Source organism: Micromys minutus (genome assembly GCF_963924665.1).
Source record: "Micromys minutus genome assembly, chromosome: 2".
NCBI classification, from domain to species: Eukaryota; Metazoa; Chordata; class Mammalia; order Rodentia; family Muridae; genus Micromys; species Micromys minutus.
Window position 1 is genome coordinate 35,223,359 of NC_137971.1, and position 8,163 is coordinate 35,231,521.

At 47.5% G+C, this 8,163-nt stretch overlaps 1 pseudogene across 1 annotated transcript; it reads left to right on the forward strand.

Annotated features, from left to right (window-relative positions):
• The first annotated feature begins 5,280 nt into the window (after window positions 1-5,280).
• On the forward strand, window positions 5,281-5,762 carry LOC308416172 (protein max-like; annotated as a pseudogene). Its single transcript has one exon. The product of its transcript is annotated as a protein max-like (transcript).
• The last annotated feature ends 2,401 nt before the right edge of the window (window positions 5,763-8,163 follow it).

Genomic DNA, 8,163 nt, shown 5'->3' on the forward strand with positions numbered 1-8,163 from the left:
GGATTGCAACCCCATAGGAAGAGCAACAACAGCTGGCCGGACCACCCAGTGCTCCCAGGGACTAGACCACCAACCAAGGAGTGCACAGGGAGGGATCTATGGCTCCAGATGCATATGTAGCAGAGGATGGCCTTGTCTGACATCAGTGGGAGGGGAGGCCTTTGGTCCTGTGGAAGTTTGATGCCCTAGCATAGGGGGATGCTGGTGGGGCAGGAGAGGGGTGGATAAGTAGGGAGCACCCTCATAGAGGCAAAGGGGACAGGGGAGAGGGTGAATGTGGGATGGGGGAGAAGTTATGGAGGAGAGGCTGGGAAGTGGGATATCGTTTGAGATGTAAACAAATGAAGTGATTGATAAAAAAAATAGAGCTATTAAATTATCTCCTTCCTTCGCAAGACAATAAACTCCACAAGAACATGTTGATTAGCATCCTTACCCACTGTATGCTCAGCAACCTTGGGGCCTGGATCTGTAGACACTTAACTTAACCTACCTGTGGATGGATAGGTAGCTGGACTAGGGTAGGGGTGGGGTGGATAAAAAGGCAAACCTGAGCAAGAAGAAAGAGTATCAGTGAGGTAACAGAATAGAGGTTAAAACCAGAGGGCAGATCATAAACTGAGACTCCTGTCATTGAAGATAGCTACGGAAGAAAAATCAAGGTGACTATAAAGTCCAGGATATCGATGCAGGTAGCATATGTGGTCCAGCCTGGAAAACAACTGGGGTGGGCATTTAATGCAGAGATCCCACTGCATTCATGTGTGATGTGAAAGAAGAAGGTGTGGAGGCTTGTAAAAGCTAACGGAAGCAGGAAGCCTGTTATAGCCAGAGACCCGGCAAAGGGGTATTATTATGACGACAGTAGCTAAAATCAGGTGGCTTGTCCAGTAAGAAGGGGAACCACAGAGGAAACCCAGTCATTACTAGTGGTACTACTTATATGAAATGGAGTAAAACAAGAAAGGAAGGAAATAGCCAGTCCAGCGCATCGCTGCCCACCCCCAGGCTCCAGTGTCTGTTATTGTAATGATTGTAAAGATTGTATTGTAAAACTTGTGTTGCGTCCTTGGAAGACCCCCGCAGAGGGGAGACCCTCACTCCAGTCTCAAGATGACACGATCCCCCAAGAACTCAGGAGAGACCGTCCTTGCTGTAATTACACGACGTTTATTAACAAAACCAGTGCACTGGGTCGAGACTCGTATCCCACGCAGGGGCAGAAGAGTTCGACCCCGAGTGTCTGGGAGAAGGGGCTTTAAAAGGAGAAAAACACAACCCAAGGGGGGAGGGGGTACATCATTGGAAAATACCAAAAATACCAGTGAAGAATCGCAAGGGAAACACCCAGTTTCTCAAGATTGTTTATAAGGTGTTATTTTAACTTTTATGGTCAGTCAGTTCCTGAAACAGAGTCACTGAACCTGCTATCCTACATTTTTGGCTCCGCTTTACCTGCTAGGGGGTCTTCTACTTTACCTGTTAGGGGGTCAGGATTTATCCTGGTCTTTCATCCTCATCAAATGTCACAGTCCACCCAGGTTGCTCCCGTCATGTCTCAAAGTACGTCAGGACAAACTAAAGGGAGTTTGGGAGTCTAAGTCCCCTATAAAATAGAGCAAAACAGTCGGATAGAGATGAGACACAGATGTGAATAATAGCAGAGAGGGGCCTGGGAACCAGGCGGCTGCAGTCATTGCCTGACTTGCCTTCCGGGGGTAAAAAGATCTTGGTGAAGGAGACAGGGTACTGTGGCCGGGCAGCTCAGCATAGGTCACTATTTCCAATGACCTATAGGATTAAGTAAGGAACAGAAAGGTGTGTTGTGCTGGCTGAGTTTCTCAACTTGGCACAGCCCAGGATCATCTGGGAAGAGGAAACTTCCGCTGAGAAAACGCTTTTTCCATCAAACTGGTCTATGGGTAACTAGGGGATTTTCTTGATCAGTGATTGATTTGGGAGGGCCTAGCCCATAGTGGGAGGTGCTAAGTTTGTGCAGATAGACTGAGTTCTATTTAAAAAAAAAAAAAAAAAAAAAAAAAAAAAAAAAAAAAAAAAAAAAAACTAAGAGGAACAAGGCAGTAAGCAGTGCTCCTGTTTCAGTTCCTACTCCAGCCCTGACTTTCCTCAATGACGGACTCTGACTAGGAATGTAGGGTGAAATAAACACATTCCTCCCCAAATTGGTTTTAAATTATGTTTTATAACAGTAATAGAAAACAGACTAATAAGGTTTGTGGTGGTTTAAATAAAAATGGCCCCCATAGGTTCATAGGGAGTGGGCAATATTAAGGGGTGTGGCCTTGTGGGAGTGGGTGTGGCCTTGTGGGAGTGGGTGTGGCCTTGTGGGAGTGGGTGTGGCCTTGTGGGAGTGGGTGTGGCCTTGTGGGAGGAAGTGTGACTCAGTCTCTTTCTGCTGCCTGCCAATCTGGATGTAAAACTCTAGGCTTCTCCAGCCCCAGTCTGCCTGCACACTGCCATGCTTCCCACCACGGACTAAACCTCTGGGAACAGTAAGTCGGCCCCAGCTACATGTTTTCCTTTAACAGAATTGCTGTGGTCATGGTGTCTCTTCACAGCAACAGAAATCCTAAGACACGGTTCTTGGTATTTCCCAAACCCCTCCTGGAAATAGCAAAGGACGGGTAGACCCAAGTCTGTGTCCCAGCACAGGCACATACTAACTGGAGGTTTAGGGCAAGGGAATTTGCCTCTGGGCCTGATTCTAAAGTGGAGATTATACTGACCTCAGTATGACTGTTAGAAAAACTGAATGAGAGTATTTATGAAGTATTGCACCCAGTGTGAACATCTCTATCCTATATTCTGAATGGAAGGTCCTGAGAAAAAAAGACCCTCTGAAGTTCTGGGCCAGGCTCTCTAGAAACCTGCAGTTTAGCAGTTTAGCCATTGGAAAAAGAAGGTCCGTGCCCAGGCTTATATGGTTGTTGGAAGATCTGTTTCCTTCTTAGTTTTGGCCAGACACCTCAGACCCCTACCATCTGGGCCCCATCTTCACAGAATTAAAAACTAGCATCCCCCAGAGTCACCAACATGGAAAATAAGGAGGGGAGTAGTCTAGTTGCATCTAGGAGAGAAGGAGGCACGTCATTCAGTCATTACCAAGGGTAAGGGAAGAACAAACAGCTCTTCCCCCAGCTATGGTCAAGACCACCCCATCCATGTTCCGTCAAATGAATGCCTACTTCCAGCAGACCACCGGCCTCTCAGTGATCTGCCCCAGCCTGAAGTCTGCACCAGACAATCTGAAGAGACCCAAGGGTTGCTTTCTGAGCTCTGCAGTCACAGGTGTAAATCTGTGCCTCTTCAGTACCACCAAGACCAGCCCCCCAACCATTTGTGTGACCCACACTTGAGAGTTCCCGTCTCACATGTTGCTCATTCCGTCTTTATGTGAAGCCTTGAGGCATCCGCTCTATTTGACAGGGAGGAAACTGAAACACCGAGAAATGAGAAATAGAGCCAGACATGGAGGCACATGCCTATAACTCCAGCACTCAAGAGCTGGAGGCAAGAGAACGGGAAATTCCAAGCCAGCCTGGGCTTTCTAGCAAGACCCTGGTTCAAAAAAAATAAGAACCAAGTTTGAAGGGATTTGAACAATGTCATGAAAATTATCTCAAACTTGGAAATAGGCGGAAGAGATTGCTGTAGGTCTATAGCTCAAAGTTGCACAAAGATCTGAAGGAGACAATTGCCCCAGACACTCCAAGAGGCGATATCTAGAAACATTAGAGTATAGCACCTTAATCAGGAGTGAACATTACTGCCACCTAGTGGTTACAATATAGGATTGCTGCTAAAACTCAGACTGGGTCAACCCCATAGCAAGGAGGTCAAAGGGTCACTATGGAGAAATCCTCCTTTGAGAGAGTGTGACCATACTTGACCTATTACCAACTATTAGTTGTGTCTCCAGCACATCAACACGTAGAACGCTGATTTCCGGCCTTCGTCTTCTGACTCGGAAGCTAACCTCCAGCATTACAAAGTGTGTGGAGTCTTCAGCAATAGGGTCTTATTTATCGTCAAGTTCTGGTGGACAATCAGGAGCAACGACAACAGTCTGTATGGTTGGGGGGACTGTTTGGACTTCTCTTACCAACAGCTTGTGGGGGAGGTATCTTACATCCAGCTTGTTCTTTCTGTGGCATCAAACCCAGAGCTTTGTGTACTGTTGAGCTATACCCCGACCTTACCTCTCTCCATAAATACAGATTTACACCGGACTTGGGGTCTTATAACCTCATATAACTTCTTTCAAGGTCCTGGGTGCAAATACAGTTTTGGTCTGAATGTGCTGGGGACTGGGACTTTCTGCAAGGAACTTGGAGGCACATTTCAGCCCATTGTACCTCTCTGATTCATTGTTAACGCCTGCGGGGCAGGTGGTCCTGAGTTGTATAAAAGTCAGGCTGAGCAAGCCACATGGGGCAAATGAGTGGGCAGCGCTCTCCCCACCCCTGTGCAGCTCCTTTGGTCTCTGCTTCGGTTCCTGTTGAGTCCTTACCCTGCATTCCCTCGTGTTTCCATGAGAAGTGTGTTTCTCACCTGTTGGACGCTGTCGTGTACAGGAACAGCTGCTGGGCCCACAAAGTCATGCATATTCCTGTCACACCACGGAGCATCCTTGAGGGACAGCCGCTACATGTATGCCATCTCCTTAATCAACACGAGCCACTCTCCAAGGCTCAGAACTGAGGACGGGATTCAATGATAGAGTACTTGCCATACATGCTGAACATGGTGGCAGACACACTTCATCACAGCACTTGAGAGGCAGAGGCAGATGGATCCCTGTGAGTCTGAGGCTAGCCTGGTCTACCGAGCAAGTTCCAGGCCAGGCAGGGCTGTATAGTGAGACCTTGTCTCAAAACAAACAACAACACAAGCCAAAAGTAAATAGCATGTTATTCCAGGCACACCACCTTCCTTCATCTTTGTGATCTCTCAGATAAATCTCCAAGAATAACTTTGGTTTTGTAGAAACGAGAACCCACTCCCAAATGCTATCGCATAGGGCCCCCCGAGGCACACTGCTGGAAGCCGAGCCCAGCAATTAAGTGCCAACCTCCTTTCTTCTGGCCATCTCAAGTTTCATAGTTAGCGATTATTTATTTAAATTTGTTGTGTGGGTGAGTGGACAAGTGAGTGAGTTTGTGTGTGCGTGTGTGCGTGTGTGCATGGGGCGCTCCGCTTGATGTTGCCGGTGATGCCCCCTCCCCCCACCCCCGCTGCAGGGGCCCTGGGCCGTAGGAAATGAGCGATAACGATGACATCCAGGTGGAGAGTGATGAAGAGTAACCGAGGTTTCAGTCTAAGGTTCACAAATGGGCCCCCATAATGCACTGGAACGAAAACGTCGGGACCACATGAAAGACAGCTTTCACAGTTTGCGGGACTCAGTCCCAACACTCCAAGGGGAGAAGGCATCCCGGGCCCAAATCCTAGACAAAGCAACGGAGTGTATCCAGTATATGCGAAGGAAAAACCATGCGCACCAGCAAGACATTGATGACCTCAAGCGGCAGAACGCTCTTCTGGAGCAACAAGTCCGTGCCCTGGAGAAGGCAAGATCAAGTGCCCCGCTGCAGACCAACTGTCCCTCCTCCGACAACAGCCTCTACACCAAGGCCAAGGGCGGCACCATCTCTGCCTTCGATGGGGATTCAGACTCCAGCTCAGATCCCAAGCCTGAAGAGTCCCAGAACAGGAAGAAACTCCGGATGGAGGCCAGCTAAGCCATGCGGGGCAGGCCAGCAATAAAACTGTCGACTCTCCGTTGCATCCTCCTTCCGTTCATTAGAACCCTCAAAACTATTGAGAAGTCTCTTTATTTCCCTTTTCTCTTTATTGTTATTTTACATAGAAGCTCTTAGACAACAGCTCTCATCCCCTGCCCTGTGTCCACTATTTTTAAATGTATGCTCTTTAGGGGTTCCTGTCCCCGCCAGAAATTTTAAACCAAAACACCCTAACTTGGCAGCTCTTTCTGTGGAGGACAGACGGCCGGCCAGACCTCTGAGTACAGGGTGTCCTGCCCACCCTGCCAGCCCCTCCAGCCCTCAGAGCGGGTGCCTGGAGGACGCCTGCTCTGCTCGGCTCTCCTCCCAACCCCCCTCACCTCTGCTTGGTGGACACTGTGAGTCTGAGTTGCTCAACTTTGACAAGATGACCAGATTGGAGTAATCAGAACTAACTCCCTCTCCTTTGTAAGTATTATTTTTTGGTAAAGCTGTCTCTCCTGTTGAAAGACCAGATTCTTGAAGAAATTTGTGTAGTAGACAAGGAAACTGGGGACAGCATTGCCCTTGGCCACCGTTACTACTCTTCAGCTGTGTAAGCCTGCCCCGCCAGCCTTCCAGAAGACCACGAGACGCTGGTATGTATAGGAGTGGGGGTGGCGACTGTGGGTGGGGCTGGGAGGGAGTTCTAGGTGGGGTAGAGGTTTTGTATTAAGAGCCAGTGATATGATGTTTTGATACTTATTTCCTGCTACTGAAATTTTGAATCTGAATGAAATGCCCCTATTTCTGATGATGTCGATATTGTAAAGCGACAGATTCATGAAGTAATGATCAAATCTCTTTCTGTGTGTATTTCTAAGAAATAGAGCCAACTATTTTGCATATAAATACCAAGAGCGACTTACCTGGTACTAAACCCACAGCCCAGTCCAGCCTCCCACCCCACTTCTTTCCTCCTGACCTGGAATTTGTCACCACTGTGTGATCCAGCCCAGGCTCTGGCCTGTGGTCAGCAGATCCCAGTGAAGGGTTTCTCATCTTTAGGTTTCATTTCTTTGTCTTTTTCCTACTCTGTTGCCAGCATTTGCTGACTTCTAGTGTATACTTTGTAGTCTCAGTCCGTGTCTCATTCCATTCCATGGAAATAAAAAGTATGTTGTACATACTGCCCAAGAATTGTCTCGCAAATTAAGGCTTCCCCCTTTACCATAAGAATGTAAATACTTATTTTATCCTAAAATAAAATTTGTGCTGTTTCTTACTTAGTCTCAGAAGCACTCATATTGGTTAACTAATTCAAACTAAATGACTGTATTTATCAATAGGAGGCTTTGGGGTTTAGTTTAGTCTTTAGTTTACTGAGACAGGATTTCTCTGTGTAGCTTTGGCTGTTCTGGAACTCAATCTGTAGACCAGGCTGACCTTGAACTCACAGATTCACCTGCCTCTGCCTCCTGAGTGCTGGGATTAAAGGCGTGGACCACCACCACCTGGCATGAATCAGTTCTGCGTTAAGCTCATAGCAGGGTATCAAAGGCTTACCCGAGTTTGGATACTGGGTGTTAACAGTTTCCTGGGACACAAGGAGCTGTTCCAAGCTCCTCAGTAAACAAAGATATGTCCTTGGCAGACGTTAGGGAGGACACCCTTGAACCTCTCATCAATTATTCTAAGTAAATGAACCGTCTTACAGTTCCCTAGCATGGAAGTCATTGTCTTGGGAATATGTGTAACATCCCTTCTGGAGTGGAGTAGCTCTCACGGGAACTTTCCATGTCTCCTCACCAGAATGTGCCCCTCCCTGGTACTGGCTTTTATGGTTTGAATGTTTTTGTCAACTCCACGAATTACTCTTGAGACACTTCACACACACACACACACACACACACACACACACACACACACACACGATGAGTCTCGGTCATGAGAGCTCAACCCTTGCTGTATGCAGGTCTTATAGGAAGCCTTTCTGTTGTGTGAGGAACAGCATTCTTCTCTTCTCCAGAGGATCCATTTCTGTTCTTTATAAACTACCCAGCCTCAGGCAGTACATTACAGCAGCACAAAATAGAGCATGACACTGACTGGTAACGTTGCCCTTACATTTTTGCAGAATATTTGCTTCCATGATTCCAGAGAGCCAATCAGAACCGCAAAAAAAAAGTCCCTTTCTACGATAGTTGGGTGTAAGAGCCCTTGGGCCAGAAATCAGGAGGCCTGGGTTCTAATTCCTCTTCGATCAGGGGTGTGACACTTAAAATGTCAGGGCCTCCAATTCCACATCTGAAAATTAGCTACAAGTCAGAGGAGAGGAAGAAGGGAGAGAGAGAGAGAGAGAGAGATAGAGAGAGAGAGAGAGAGAGAGAGAGAGAGAGAGAGAGAGAGAGAGAGACTG